At 42.9% G+C, this 16,089-nt stretch overlaps 1 protein-coding gene and 1 pseudogene across 1 annotated transcript in view; one reads left to right on the top strand and one right to left on the bottom strand.

The window, feature by feature from the left end:
• LOC138994526 (phosphatidylinositol 3-kinase regulatory subunit beta-like) overlaps nt 1-7,740 on the top strand; it is a 114,276-nt pseudogene extending 106,536 nt beyond the window's left edge.
• ASIC2 (acid sensing ion channel subunit 2) overlaps nt 1-16,089 on the bottom strand; it is an 825,099-nt gene that overhangs the window by 322,962 nt on the left and 486,048 nt on the right. The window lies entirely within an intron of this gene.

The raw sequence follows: 16,089 nt of genomic DNA, 5'->3' as shown, positions 1-16,089 counted from the left end.
AAATGAAATGACATTTTAAGATACTTAAGTAAAGAAAATATAATTCAAGAGGTTTATATTCAGGAAAAGGGACTTTCATGTACAAAGAGCACAGGTAACTATTATCAACAAGCACAAACTCAAGGAATATTATTCGTATGAGTTCTTCTTGAGGGATTTGGTAGATAAGCTTTAGATAAGCAAAATCACCAAAGAGACGTGGATATTGAGGACTGATAGTGAGCATTAAATACTAGCTACTTATAAAATTGAGACTTAAAAGGGAGAGCACATAGTATGCAGTCACTACATGATCTGAAAATATAGTTCATAGGGCAACTATAAAAATTTAGGGGACAAGGAGGAGAACATATGCAGATATATTTTTCTAATTATTTTCAGTAATGAAAAGAGTATTTGCATCATTTTTCTGAGACTGTGGAGTAATGTGAGACAAAGCAAATGACTGATCCTGGGAAGTTCCAATCTTATTATCTCCTGCATTCTCAGTTTGGAAGGGAGGAGACACAGATATAACAGGAGATTAGGTAATAGTTCTGAATTTGAATGGAAAGTATCAGTATCTGTACACCTGAAACTAATATATGTTAACTGTAATTGAAAAATAAAAATGATTTAAAACTGTAAAATAACCTTGTAATAGCTATGCATGGTGTTAGATGGGTACTAGACTCATGGTGATCACTTAGAACTGTATATACATATCTAATCACTATGTTGTACACCTAAAACTCATATAAAATTATATGTCAAAAAAAGAGAACATATCAGTACCTGTACAGTACATGTATTTTCTAGCTCTGTCCACTGAAAAGGACTGGACAATGACCACACCAGGAGCAATAAGCATCCCTGGTCCACAGATTGTGGTCTTGACATACCATTTCCCACCAGAAGGAATCAGGGCTTCCTGAGAAATGTCAGATTTCAGATCTGAGGCTGGAAGAGTACAAGGTAAGTCTGGAATATTTTGTCATACTAGACAGCAAAAAGGTTATCAGAGAACACTAGAATCATGTCAAAGGGTACAGGAACCAACTTAAGGAGCTCCCACTGGCCAAAGATGAGGCCATTTGAACTTTAATAAGAATAATAATTAAAATGGGTTAAAACCCACCATGTATGTTTAAATACTGTGTTCATAATCATATTTATATATTTATAAATCTATATTTATTTTATTATATATTATATTTATTATAATAAGTATACGCTTTTTATTTTTATAAATCTATATTTAAAAATAAAATAGATTTATTTATAAAAGTAAATATAGATTTATAAATATATAAATGGTGTCCCCCCAAAAATGTTTACATACACTTTTTTCTGATAGCTCAATTGATGTTTCTTTCTTTTCAGATTTAACCCATTGGAATTAATAATGATTCCAATAGGAAGAAAGCAAGGGGGAGGCCAGACATTATAAGCATGGTCACCTGGGCAGCTTCACCAGGAAGCTGCAACTTTGCACTCCCCAGGAAACCAGCGGTCCATTCCCTGCAGATCACTGGGGAAAGGGATCAAACAAAGGGGATATGGATGCATGCACAGTGAAGTTGGGGTGACGTAGGTAAGGTGCTTGCTATCAGTCTAGCCTGAGGAACAATGATCACTGGCTAGGAGAGCAAACCACTGCAAGTGCATGAAATCCCGAAGGTTTAATTGGTTAAACTCCTAATTGTAACCCAGAAACAAAGAGTTCTTGCTCTTTTGCTTGGTCTGCTCTTGCTTGCTTGCTTGCTTGCGCTCCTGTTTCTCACTGGCTCTGTGACCCGCACTCACCCGTGCTTCCTCCATAGCCATGTGGCTCTAGACGCTGCATGGCCCATGGCCATACAGGCCCCACAAGCAATAGCCTGCAGCTGGGAACACAAGCTAAGTTAGCCAGATGCTGGGCTGGACTGTGTTTTAATATGGAACAAAGACTCTGCTGAAAACAAGATGGGACTTTTTCCATGGCAAGACGGAGGGATCTTGGGTCTTGGAGGGGAACCTCCTTAATGTTACCTCATCAATAAACCTTTCCATGCTACCTCGTCCTCCTGTGCAGAGCTCAGGAAATTCTTGTTCCTGAGGCACCCCAAGAGCTACACGCCCACCAGTAACACGTGGGGACACAGAAGGCACCCCACTGATAACACATTTGCAGGAAATACAGGAGACAGCAGAACTTGTTGACCAGTATCACAAGTGAGCAATCAGCAAAACCCAGACAGTAGGAAATTTAGGTGAAATGATGCAGATTCTTCAACAGATACATTATAAGAGAAAGAAAGGGATGGAGAACAACCTGAAGTGCCTTAAAATGCATGGCAACTATTTTACTTTATTTTATATTCTTTTATATTATTTTTTATTGATTTCAGAGAGGAAGGGAGAGGGAGAGAGAGAGAGAAACATCAATGATGAGAGAGAATCATCAATCCGCTGCCTCCTGCAATGCCCCCTACTGGGGGTCGAGCCCGAAACCCAGGCATGTGACCTTGACAGAAATCAAACCGGGGATCCTTCAGTCCGCAAGCCAACGCTCCATCCTATCAAACCAGCTAGGGCAAAATGCATGGCAACTTTTTTAGATGGGCAAGACTATAGTCACTAGGAATGCACTCTTGAGGGATAAAACTGTACAGAAAACACAAAGAATTGTTCACTATTGTGGATGAAAAGGGGCTACATACTAAACCTGACAAGCTCAGGAGAGGGCTGCATGGTGGGCCTTACAAACTCAGAGACCTAAAGTAACCACATAGGATGGTCTGAACGTAAAAATTCCTAACTAAAACCAACCCGTGGTGGTTAGTCATATCCTAGATCCATAGCTTCCCTGGAAAAGGTCAATCTTTACCTTAAGTGAGAGTATTTATTTTCTTTTTGCATCTAAAATAACCTACCTGTGGAATGTTTGAGTAACCCCTTTTTTTCAAACCCCTTTTCAAACAACCTTTCACCAGAGCAAGAGACCACAAAACCCCTCATTATTATCTTGTTGCCCAAATACTACTTCTATGTGCTGCAAATGTTAACTATTCTATACCCACCATGTAAAAGAAGTATGCATCTTTCTGCTTTACTTTTTATCCAATCTCAGAGATTTTCCACTTTGCTTTCTCCTGTTCCCTTAAACTATAGCAAATGGATTTCATGCAACCCCTCTTACGTCTCCTTCTTTGATTGTAACATATAAAATAAGCCGTAAAACTGCCATTCTCCGGAGTACTTCTCATTCCCTTGAGAATTTGATTCCCAGCAATTGTCATCAGTTTGGCTCAAATAAACTATTACTATATGACCTTTTCTTAGGCTGGATGTTCTTTTGTCAACACTACAAAAGTAAGAATATAATTACTTTGGGGAGAAGGAGGTTGTGACTAGAAAGGGGAATAGGAAAGGACTTTTGGGGTAACTGGCAAAATTCCATTTCTTGACCTGGGTGGTATTAACAATGTCTTCAAGCTAAACATTTATTTTGGTTTAGCGTATTTGTTGTATTTTAAAATAAAAAGCTTTTTTAATGCACATATTTAGGTAGGTCAAAGACAACATATTGACAAGGCTACTTTGTTCATTAAGACATACAGGTTCAGCCCTTGCTGGTTTGGCTCAGTGGATAGAGCGTCAGCCTACAGACTGAATGGTCCCAGGTTCGATTCTAGTCAAGGGCACATGACTGGGTTGCAGGCTCGATCTCCAGTAGGGGGCGTTCAGGAGGCAGCCAATCAATGATTTCTCTCTCATCATTGATGTTTCTATCTCTCTCTCCCTCTACCTTCCTCTCTGAAATCAATAAAAATATTTTTTTAAAAGACACAGAGATTCAAATTCTGCCAAGTGAGTGTTGGCTCTGACATGGACTCCCAACTGCATGTTTTCTCTGGCTTACAGCACTTAAAAGATTATCCAATGAACAAGGAGAGGTCATCAAAGTAAGCTACAGGCTTTTATTAGGAGCCAAGAGTGAGCTGAGTAATAAAATATAACTTGGTCCAGAGTAGAGGGCTCCCTGCATTTGACATTTCTACTTTATTTTAGCCAGAAGCCTTCTGGGCTCAAAGTTCCAGAAAATGTCATGAGAAATGCATATTTATAACGGTGGCTCAATATTGCTAGGCAAATTCTAACTTAACAACATCTAATTTGTGAAATTTCATGGTAATTATGATATTTCTAGATGCTTCCCTTTAAAGAAGGCTTTGGCACCAACATTCCTTTAAACAGTAGCTTGCAGGATGAGGTAAACACTTGTTTACTGAACTGTAAGTGCTTCACAGGGTGGAGGGGGCTATGGACTGTCCCATGATTGTCCAGCGCCGGCAAACAAGGTATAGTTACACACACGAGATCCATGGTTTGGACAAAACAATGCAAAGAACTGGGGACTGCCAGTCATTTCCTACTCCCCAGGCCAAACCCCCAACTTTTCTTTTTCATGAGCATGGAGCTTCACACAATAGGGCAGAACTAATGCTAAGAACATGAGTGATTTCTGAATCATTTTGTTGAGCATGCTGGGTTACCCATTTACCTAAGTAATTATTCAGATTAGTCATAAAGGCTGATTTTGCTCTTTGGGGGCTCGTTAGTGAGGGGGAAGAAGAAAATGGACTCTCCAAATGTGCCTTATGGGCATGTGGATTTCCAGCTGAAGACATTCAAGGCCCAAGACGCAGGAAAGAGCTGTTTATCTTCCCCTTAACTGCCTTAAAAACTTTAGCTGGAGGTCCTCAAAAAAGACAACGACGCTGCTTGAGGCCACAGGGCAGGCTAGGGCACAGGGCGAGTACAGGTCACTGAGCAAGAGAGCGTGACAGCGAGCAAAAGCTCAAGAGAGGGGGAACCCTTTGGGGATGTTAGCCTTTCAAGATTTCATGCGCTTGCAGTGGCTCCAGTCTTCTAGCCAATGACCTTTTCCCCAGCCGCTAGAGACTGACAGGCAAGCACCTTTCCTACATCACCCCGACTTCACTGTACATGTGCCCACCTCCCCCTTTGTTCAACCCCTTCCCCCAGTGACGTGCAGGCAATAAACCAGTGGTTCCCTCAGGAACGTGAGGCTGTAGCTTCTGGTGAAGCTGAGCAGATGACCATGCTTATCATGTCTGGCCTTCCATTTGCTCTCTTCTTGTATTAATGCTGACTAGCTAATTACGACAATAACAGCTTCTTTTCTTTAGCGTGATGCTTTTAAGGTTCTTCCATGAGGTAGCACATATCAGTAGTTAACTCATTTTTGTTATTGGATAGTACGCCATTGTGTGTACATATTTAGTTTATTTACTGGGCAAGAATATATAATGAGGAATAAGCAGTCTCTTCAACAGAGAGTGTTGGGAAAACTAGACAATCACATGTTTACGAATGAAATTAGACCACTATTTTACACCACACAAAAAGTTAACTCAAAATAGTTTCAAGACTTGCAACAGCTGAAACCATTAAACTCCTAGAAGGAAAGATGGGCAGCAAGTTCCTTGACAGAGGTCTTGGCGATGATATTTTAAATCTGACACAAAAAGTAGAAGCAACAAAGAACATAAACAAGTGGGTCCACATCAAAATAAAAAAGCATCTGCATAGCAAAGGAAACCAACAAAATAAAAAGGCAACCTATGGAATGAGAGAATATGTTTGCAACCATCTATCTGATAAGGGGTTGTATAAATATAAATATCAGGGGGAACACTTTGTAAAATATATGATTGTCTAACCACTATGCTGTACACCAGAAACTAAAGCAAAATAACGGCGAGTGTAAAATGTAATTGGAATTTTTTTAAAATTAAAAAACCAAAATATATAAAGGAGCCATACAACTAAATAGCAAAAACACAAACAATCCAATTATAAAAAAATGGGAAGAAGTTCTGAATAGATGTTTTTCTAACGAAGACAAATGACTAACAGGTACACGGAAACAAGCTCAGCATCATTACTTATCAGGAAAATGCAATCAAAACCATAATCAGATATCAACTCACACCTGTTAGAATAGCTCTTATTAAAAAAGGTAAGAAATAACAAGTGTCGGCAAGAATGTGGAGAAAAGGGAACCCTCATGTACTGTTGGTGGAAACGTAAATTGGTGCAGCCGCACATGTCAAGATACCTCCAAAAATTAAAACTAGAACTAGCATATGATCCAGCCATTTCAATTCTGGGTATCTTCTATATAGTATATAAAAAGACCAAAACAACCAGAGACCAGAACACCATGGCCCCTCGCCCAGGATTTACCCCCCCCAGGGAGCGGTTAGGGACGCCCCTCGGCAACCCGATTGGGTGCGAGTTTGATGGGGGAAAGTAAAGCAATAGGGCGGAAGGTCTAAGGGTCTGCGGGGTTGGGGTGGTCGGCCTGGGGCAGGTTTGGATTGTGCTGGGGAAGGAAGAGGAAGACCCGACTGGAAAACGGCCCAGCACAGTACCTTTCTCATTGCGAACCAGGACGGCGCCAGCCGTGGACCGAATGGGCGGTGTTTTCATGAGTGCGCGTGGGACCGACATGTTCACGGCAGCGGCAGGACTCCCGAAACCTCACTGATTCCAAATAGTAAACAGCTATCAACGCCAAAACAGAAAAATCCTCTCCAACTAGCGGCCCTGGACATTGCAATGAAACTGAAGGAAACACCACTTGAGGAGGAGCTAGAAAGACCGGAAGTGTGCGACCAGAGGATTGTGGGATTGTGGAGGACGCCTGGGCGCCTAGAGGATTGTGGGATTGTGGAGGACGCCTGGGCACCCAGAGGATTGTGGGATTGTGGAGGACGCCTGGGCGCCTAGAGGAGGTGAAGCGCACTGCAGTCGAAGCCTTCAATGAAACCATCAAGATCTTCGAAGAGCAGAGCCAGACTCAAGAGAAGTGCAGCAAGGAGTACCTGGAGCGCTTTGGGCGTGAGGACAATGAAAACGAGATGCAGAGGATCCTGCTGAGCTCAGAACGGCTCAAGTGCCGCATCGCTGAGATCCATGAGAGCCGAATGAAACTGGAACAGGAGCTGTGGACACAGGCCTTGGACAACCGGGAGATCGATAAGCGCATGAATAGCCTGAAGCCAGACCTCATGCAGCTGCACAAGATCCGAGACCAGTACCTGGTATGGCTCACCCAGAAAGGCGCCCAGAAGAAGAAAATCAGCGAGTGGTTGGGAATCAAAAATGAGCCTGAAGAGCAGTATGCACTGACGGAGGATGAGGATGACATCCCCCACCATGAGGAATGAACCTGGTGTGTGGGCAAGATCAACCGCACGCAGGCTGAGGACATGCTGAATAGCTAGCGGGATGGTACCTTCCTCATGCGTGAGAGCAGCCAGCCGGGCTGCTGTGCCTGCTCTGTGGTGGTGGATGGCGATACCAAGCACTGTGTCATCTACCGCACGGCCACTGGCTTGGGTTTTGCGGAGCCCTACAACCTGTATGGGTCTCTGGAGGAGCTGGTGCTGCATTACCAGCACACTTCCCTCCTGCAACACAACAATGCACTTACCATCACACTGGCACATCCCGTGCCAGTCCCGGGCCATTCCCTCCCCCCCGCCCCCCACACACACACACGCGCCCTCGCACACACACAGCCTGCTGACTCATACAGAGCAGGACTCCATCTTTCTGTCTGTCTCTCTTCTTTGTGAATCTTTCTCTTTCTCAATCTCTCTTGCTTTCTCTGAGTCTCTCTCTTCCTGTCACTCTTTCTATCCCCATCTCTGTCCTCTCTGTCTCTCTTAGTCTCTGTACCTCTAAATCTGTTAGAGGAGCATACCTCCTCCACCCCATGCCCCCTTCCCCATGGGCACTGCTCTCCCCTGGCTCTGGCTGCCCCCACCAGTTCCTACAGTTCCCCCAAGCTCCCCCTGCCTGTATCTATCATGTTTACAAAGGCCCCTGGGGTACTCAGCTACAGCCTGGTGCCCTGACTTTTAAGCCATAGATCTGGGATCCCGGCAGGAAGAAGGCAGGAAGGAACTTCCCTGGGCCACTTCCAAGAACCTCAGCTGTGACATTTGGGGGCGGATGGTCCCACCCCACAGACCCAACTTCCCCTCCAAACCCTGAAGTGAAACCCGCACTGGTTACCCCCACATGGAGCTGCTGCCCAGAAGCCCTTCTCCCCCAAAAGCAAAATTATTAAAAATAACCTCAAGAGCTGGGCCCTCTCTGACCCCAGGCTTCCCATGAACCAAGGCTGCTGCAGGTACTGCTGGGCCAGCCGAGATGCACTGCTGCCCATAGCACCTCGGCTTGATGCAGTTTCAAGGCTTCTCCTTTATCATGTTGGGTTCTGATTCTGTTTCCTGACTGTAAGCCCATTTTCTCTTCTTTTGAGACAAGAACACTGGTTTTCTATGCTGCCATGGACCCCCCTCCTGCCTGCCCAGTTAGGCTGGCAGGTGGGTTTTGTATGGTACGTTGATACCGATGTAGATATAAAACATTGGACTCAAAAAAAAAAAAAAGAAAGAAAGAAAAGGAAAATGGGATAATGATGGATAAGAAACTTTGGAGATAGTGAAGGACAGTTTGTCCAGACTGTTGAGAGCTAAGAATTAGAGTTTAATTAGGACAGAAATCCTGCTAATAACACCTGATGCCTGAAATCTGAGCACTCTACCTTTAGGTTTTCCAATTCAAGTGTGTGGAGGCTGCCTATTAAAACATTCCTGGTTGGAAAGTGTTTGTATAGAAGCTCATAAGTATTAAGTATTTGCTGTGTTGACCATGCTTAGCTCTCTGTAAGGAATACGGAATAATGTTAAATGCCTCATGTTCTCAAGAAGCTTGATTTAAAATAAAAAATAAAGAATAAATATAAGTATTAAAAATAAAAAAAGAAGAAGCTTGAGTTTTAGGGGCAATCAGGCAGACAGGAGAGTGGGTAGGAGCCAGCGGTCCTGGATTGTGCGGGTCTGACTACCGGCAATCGGACATCCCCTGAAAGGTCCCAGATTTTGAGAGGGTGCAGGCCGGCAGATGGACTCCCCGCACCATGCACGAATTTTGTGCACTGGGCCTCCAGTTTATCTATAAGAAAATAAAAACATTAACTCCAATAAATATATGCATCTCCATGTTCAATGTAACGCTATTTACAATAACCATGACATGGATGGGTGAATGGATAAAGAAATTGTGATACACATAAACTCAAATATTATTCAGCCTTAAAAGAAAGATGAAAGCTTGCCATTTGCAACAACATGGATATACCTCAAGGGAATTAGAGAAAGACAAATACCATATGATCTCTCCTATATGTGGAATCTAAAACAAAATACAAAAACAAAAACAAAACCCAAACAGGTAACTAGATACAGAGAACAGATTAGTGGTTTCCAGAGGTGGGGGGTGGGAGGTTGTGGGGTGGGGGTGGGAGAAATGGGTGAAGAGAATAAAAAATTTAAAAAGGAAAATAATTTATAAAGCTCTTTAATTTACAATGATGGCGACTCACTAGAAAAGAAATAAAAAAACAATGGGCAATTGGATTGTTTCCACATTTTGACTATTATGAGTAATGCTGCTATAAACATCTGCACACAAGTCTGTGTGTGAACATATGCTTTCATTCTCTTGGGCAGATACATAGGAATTGCTGGGTCACATGGGAATCCTATGTTTAACCTGTGGAAGAATTGCCAAACTGTTTTTCTAATGTGGCAATACCATTTCACATTCCCAGCAGCAATGAATGAGGGTTACAGTTTCTTTACAGGCTCACTAGCACCAACTATTGCCAGTGTTTTTGATAAAAACCATTTTAGTAGGTATGTAGTGGTATCTCATTGTGGTTTCCATTTGCATTTCCCTAAGGCTAATGGCATGGAGTATCTTTTCATGAGCTTATTCATCATTCATGCAGTTTCTTCAGGGAAATCTCTATTTAAATCTCTTGCCCATTTAAAATCAATAGGTTGTTTATCTCCTTATAATTGAGTTATGAGTTATTTACATGTTCTTGATACAAGTCCTTTAAATTATTTGCAAATATTTATATTACTTGCAATATTTATATTACTTACAAATAGTCTCCCCTACTTGCAGCTTACCTTTTCATTTTCTTCATGGTGTCTGTTGAAAAACATTTTTTTATTTAGACAAGATCTAATGTATCAATTTTTTTTCATTTATGGACTATATTTTTGGAGTCATATCTACAAAGTTTTCCCTAATGCAAAGTCGGAAAGATTTTCTCCTGTAAAAATGCTTTATAGATTTTGCTTTCACATTTAGGTCTATGACCTACTTTGAGTTAATTTTTGTGGATAATATGAGGTAAGGGTGTGTGTGTGTGTGTGTGTACTGATATCTTAGGGGTCCTAGCATCATTGGTTAAACAGATCATTCTTTCCCACTGAGTTGACTTGGCACCTTTGTCAAAAATTAATTGAACATGAATAAAAGGATTTATTTCTGGACCCTCAGTTCTGTTCCATTGATCTGTATGTCTATTCTTATGCCAGTACTACACTTTCTTGAATTCTGTAGCTTTATAGTAGGTTTTGAAATTGGGTCTTTTATGTCTTCCAAACTGCTCTTTTACAAAACAGTTTTGGTGATTTTAGATCCTTTGCATTTCCATATAGATTTATAATCAGCTTGTCAGTTTCCTACAAATGCCTGTTGGGATTTCCAGTGGTCTTGAGTTGACTCTATAGATCAATTTTGAAAGAAAATTGAGTCCTCCAATCCGTGAACATGAACTATTTCTCCATTTATTTGGATACTCTTTCATTTCTCTCGGCAATGTTTTATAGTTTTCAGCAATCGGGTTTGCACTCTTTTTGTTAAATTTATTCTTAAATATTTATTCTTTTTGATACCATTGTAAATGGAATTATTTCCCCTAATTTCACTTTTGGATTGTTTATTGCCAGCATGTGAATATACAATTGATTTTGAAATACTGATCCTGTACCTTGCACTTTTGCAATCTGTCCGTTAGTTGTAGTAGTTTTTTTTTTTATAAGTTCCAGAGACTTTTCCACATAAAGGATCATGTTGTAAGAGAATGAAAACAGTTCTACTTCTTCCTTTCCTATCCATGTGCCATTGATTTATTTTTCTTTTACCTGGTTGCACTGATTAGAACTCCCCATATAATGTTGAATAGGAGTAGTAAGAGTTGTCATCCTTGCCTGGCTGGTGTTGCTCAGTGGTTGAGCGTTGACCTATAAACCAAGAGGTCACTGGTTCAATTCCCAGTCAGGGCACATGCCTCGGTCGCGGGCTCGATCCCCAGTAGGGGGCGTGCAGGAGGCAGCCGATCAATGATTCTCTCTCATCATCGGTGGTTCTCAACCTTCCTAATGCCGCGACCCTTTAATACAGTTCCTCATGTTGTGGTGACCCCCAATCATAAAATTATTTTCGTTGCTACTTCATAACTGTAATTTTGCTACTGTTATGAATCGTAATGTAAATATCTGATATGCAGGATGTATTTTCATTGTTACAAATTGAACATAATGAAAGCATAGTGATTAATCACAAAAACAATATGTAATTATATATGTGTTTTCCGATGGTCTTAGGCGACCCCTGTGAAAGGGTCATTCGACCCCCAAAGGGGTCTCGACCCACAGGTTGAGAACCGCTGCTCATCATTGATGTTTCTATCTCTTTCTGTCCCTCTCCCTTCGCCTCTGAAATCAATAAAATATATATTAAAAAGAGTTGACATTATTGCCTTTTTCCTCATCTTCAGGGGGAAACAATCAGTCTTTCATCATTAAGTGTTATATAAACTGTAGGGTTTTCATAGATACCTTTTATCCAACTGAGGGAGTTTCCTACTATTTTTAGTCTGTTGGAAAAATTTTATCGTGAATGGATGTTGCACTTTGTGCAGCGGTGTTTTTTTCTGCACCTATTTTGATTATGTGGCTTTTGCTCTCTATTCTATTAATATGGTATATTACACAAATTGATTGTCAGGTGTTAAACCTATCTTGCATCCTGAGACAAATCCCACTTGGTTAGGGTGTATAATCCTTTTTATATATTGATTCATATAGTTTGCTAATATGTAAGAAATTTAGCATCTATGTCTCTAAGAGATATTGATCCAAAGGTCTCCTTTCTTGAGATGTCTTTGTCTTTGGTTTCATACTGATGTTATCTATTGAGTTGGGAAGTTTTCCTTCCTCCTCTATTTCTTACATGAGTTTTTGGAGGATTGGTATTATTTATTCTTTTAAAAAATGGTAGAACTCATCTGAGCTTTGTGTGTGTGTGGAGTGGGGGAGGGGGGGCATGAAGGAGTGAGATTTCTAATTAATTCAATTCCTTTACTTGTTAGAGGCCTATTCAGATTTTTCTACCCCGTCTTGAGTCAGTTCTGGTCATCTGTGCTCATTTGTCTGAACATAATCTGCAGAATCTATCCCTCTGTGCTGTGTAGCTGTTTACATCTCTGCTCTGTTTCTTAAAGTTTTCTTATTTTTATGTTTTGGTTCAGCTTCTGAAGGCCTACCCCGATTTCTACCAAGTGGATAGCCAATTACTAGGAAGAGCTTATGTTCAAACACCTGTAGCCAACAGGGCTTCCGCCCTCTGTGGGTGGACCTGTGTGTGGGCTGGGTGAGCATTCAAAGTTCAGACAGTCTTCCCATCTGCCATGACTTTTACTTTCTACCGGGCGCCCTGAGGTCTCTGCATGTCTGGCCAGGCATGTTTGTGTGGAGAGCTTACCACTCCCCCTCCCTGGAGTCACTCATTTCCAGGATCTCTCTGTTAAATTTCTGGCTGGTTCTCTGGTTTTGGCTCACCTCACCAGGATCTCAACCTGAGGCCAGGAGAGCAGGACTGGCACAGGCTTTTCCCTCCTCTCTTAATAAAGCCAGTAAAGTCAGCCCTGCAGGCAGTGAAGCTGACGGTTTTGTGGCAAGCAAGGAGGCCCTAGATTCAAGTTGTTCTTACCTGAAGCTCCAAAGTTTCTCACAAATAAGCAATTCTCATTTTGTTGTTTGCCTTTGGCCAATTTCCAGAGCCTTGAAATGACTGTTTTTTTGACAATTTTGTCTGGTTTTATATTTGTTTTTTGTAGGGAAGATTTGTCACCTTCTACATTCCTTTCGTCTTATTAAAATGCTGGGGCGTGTGACCTGTCTTCTTGTTTTTATGGTGCTGCTGGTCATTTGGAATCCAAAGAGTATAAGCTGCATTTGTAAAAGTCAGGACTAGACATGGTGCCTGGGAAGAGGATCTGGGCACTGGAGAGACTGAGAGGTGGGTGGAGACCAGAGGGGATGGAGATAGTGAGCAGGTGTGCGATAGGGACTAGAGGTGGAGGCGAGAACTAAATGTACAGTCTATGGGGAAATGTGAAATTAAAAAAATTAAAAGCCCACCTTCCCATCCCTCAATGTCACCAACCTAGCAGCTACTGTCTCTGTGAGTGTTTCCTCCCAGGCACCTGGTTTGAACGTCCAGTCCTCTGGGGAGTGGGCAGGTATTAGGGTGGGGATGTGAGTGCACTGGCTATGCCACAAGGAAGGTAGGCTGATAGGAGATCACATACTCCTGGGAAGTGGAAATGGCCTGAACTTCAGTGTTAGCTAGGGGGTCTAGAGTCACGACCTCTAGCTCAGCTCTATGTTTCACATAAAAATTTGGCCCTGATACCTTAAAGCAGGGGTTGGTAAATTATAACATCCAGTCTGAATTCAGTTTGTCATCCATTTTTGTAAATAAAGTTTTATTGGTACTCATCCACACCCATTTGTTTCCAGAATATCTATAGCTGCTTTTGTGCTACGTGGACCACAATGAGTAGTTGTAGCAGAGACTGCATGGCCTACAGGCCTAACATATTTAATAGCTTGCCTTTTATAGAAAAAGTTAGCCAATCCCTGTGATTTTTTAAAAAATTCTCGCCTAAAGATATTTTTTCCACTGACTTTTATAGAGAGTGAAAGGGAGGGGTGGGGAGAGAGAGAGAGAAACATTGATGTGAGAGAGACACATGGACTGGTTGCCTCCCACACCCAGGGATCGAACCTGTAACTGAGGTACATGCCTTTGGCTGGGTATCGAACCTGAGACCCTTCAGTCCAGGGTGGACACTAATCACTGAGCCAAACCTGCCAGGGCCCCTGTTTTAAATTAAAACTACAGCAGCTAAAGCCCTTGCAATGTGGATAGAGTATCACATATAAAATCAGAAGATAGGGGACCAAGCCTGGGGAATGGTCAGTGGATAGAGCATCATAGGAGACAGGGGGTCAAGCCTGGGCACTGCTACATATTAGCAGTGACACCCACAGCAAGCCATTGGCACAAGTCCACTGTGAAATGGGAGTCAGGTGGCCTATTTTGTCATTTGGGATTGTTGTTCCAACAGACCTGCTGAATGAGAAAGCATGTTGTGAACCATGTAGCACTGTGCATACTGCTGTTCATTTTGACATTTACAGAACACCCGAGTAGACCTTCTAATGGGATCCATTTTTCTTATAGATCAAATATTACCTATGTACCTTTCATGGGAAGTATGCAATCTAGCATTTCCTTAGGTACTTTCCCTTGGTTTGAAGGCGGAGCAGGAGACCGTTTCTATCACAGAGCAGAGAAAGACGGGATGAGAGAACGCTATGAAAACAACCCACCCTGTGAGACAGGCATGCTGGTCCACAGCAGAGGAGTGGTTTGAGGGCCACTGTGTCCCTGCTGGAGAGGATATCATGTGAGGCTCAATCTTATGAATTATTCTGTTCCCATGAAGAGTCTGAGCATGGTAAAGCTTACTACAACAGTAAGGATAACTCAATGGTTGACATGACACTGAAATTTGGGTGAGAGTTTATTAATAATTGTAACACTGAGGCCCTAGCTGGTTTGGCTCAGTGGATAGAGCATTGGCCTGAAGACTGAAGGACTCCAGGTTCGATTGCAGTCAAGGGCACATGCCCGGGTTGTGGGCTCGATCCCCAATTTGAGGCAGCCAATCAATGATTCTCTCTCATCATTGATATTTCTATCTCTCTCTCCCTCTCCCTTCTTCTCTGAAATCAATAGAAATATATATATTTTTAAATAATTGTAACACTGAGTCTGGAATTCCCAGCAAGGAAACATGAATCTTAGGGCTGTTGACCAAATTAGAAAGTCTCCAGCTGGCTGAGGTTAGAACTCAGTGTGGACTCCTGACCCCAGTGCGGAGGTCATCTGTAATGCCCTGGGAGGCCTTCTCAGTGGGGGATGTGATGGTCTTCAAGCCCAGGGACAAAGGCCTCATTGTCTCCCCCACCTCGGTGTCTGTGGCTGAACAACCTGCAGAACAAGCTGTGATCGCTGCTCACTCTCTGCCTGCCCCTGTGACTTCAGGTCCTGGCATGTGAATGCACAGGCCCAGGGGGTGTTGATTACATGTAATTGCCTGCAATCACACGGCAGGAAAGGACTTCTGAGAGCCCGATGGGGCCAGAGAGGCTAAGGCTAAGTGCATCTGAAGAGAAGCAGAGTCAGAGTCTGTCCCTGGTGGCAGATGGATCCCGATGGCAGATGTGTCCCAGATGTCAAGGGGCTCTGTCAAGAAGGCTGCGTTGCTTGTTTTAACTACTTGTCTGAGTACTACCAGAAATGAAGTCGGAAGTTGGAACTCAGTGGCTAGAGACATGAGTGAGTGGTCAGTTCTTATGATGAGAGGAATTAGGGAGAGGGAAGGACAGAGATGAGTGCGGCTCACTAAGGGAGAGGAAATCAACAGAAGCCGTTGTGAGTGGGTGAGGCAGGATTGCTCAGAGCCAGGCCTGTGATCACAGGTGTGAATAGCTAGCTCCCTTTCCATCCTATATAATAAAGAGGTAATATGCAAATTGACCGTCACACCATCACAAGATGGAGGCGCCCAGAGCAGGGACGGGGCCAGCTGCTCCTCGCGCCTGCCGCTGGAGTCCCCTCAGCCCTGCTGGGGGCCTTGGGTCCTCCTGCACCCCCCACTGACTGAGGCTCAGGCAAGCCGCAGATGGCGGCGGCTGCTGCCCAGGGCTGGCCTGAGGCTCAGGTAACCAGGGCTGGCCAAGGCTTGCACTGCTGGCAGTGGCAGCAGCAGAAATGTGATGGGGGCATAGCCTTCCCCTGATTGCCGGGTTG

This window comes from Myotis yumanensis, unplaced genomic scaffold (assembly GCF_028538775.1).
Source record: "Myotis yumanensis isolate MYYU_CA2020_CCGP unplaced genomic scaffold, mMyoYum1.0.hap1 SCAF_16, whole genome shotgun sequence".
Classification (NCBI taxonomy): Eukaryota; Metazoa; Chordata; class Mammalia; order Chiroptera; family Vespertilionidae; genus Myotis; species Myotis yumanensis.
This window is presented reverse-complemented; position numbering and strand designations above follow the sequence as displayed.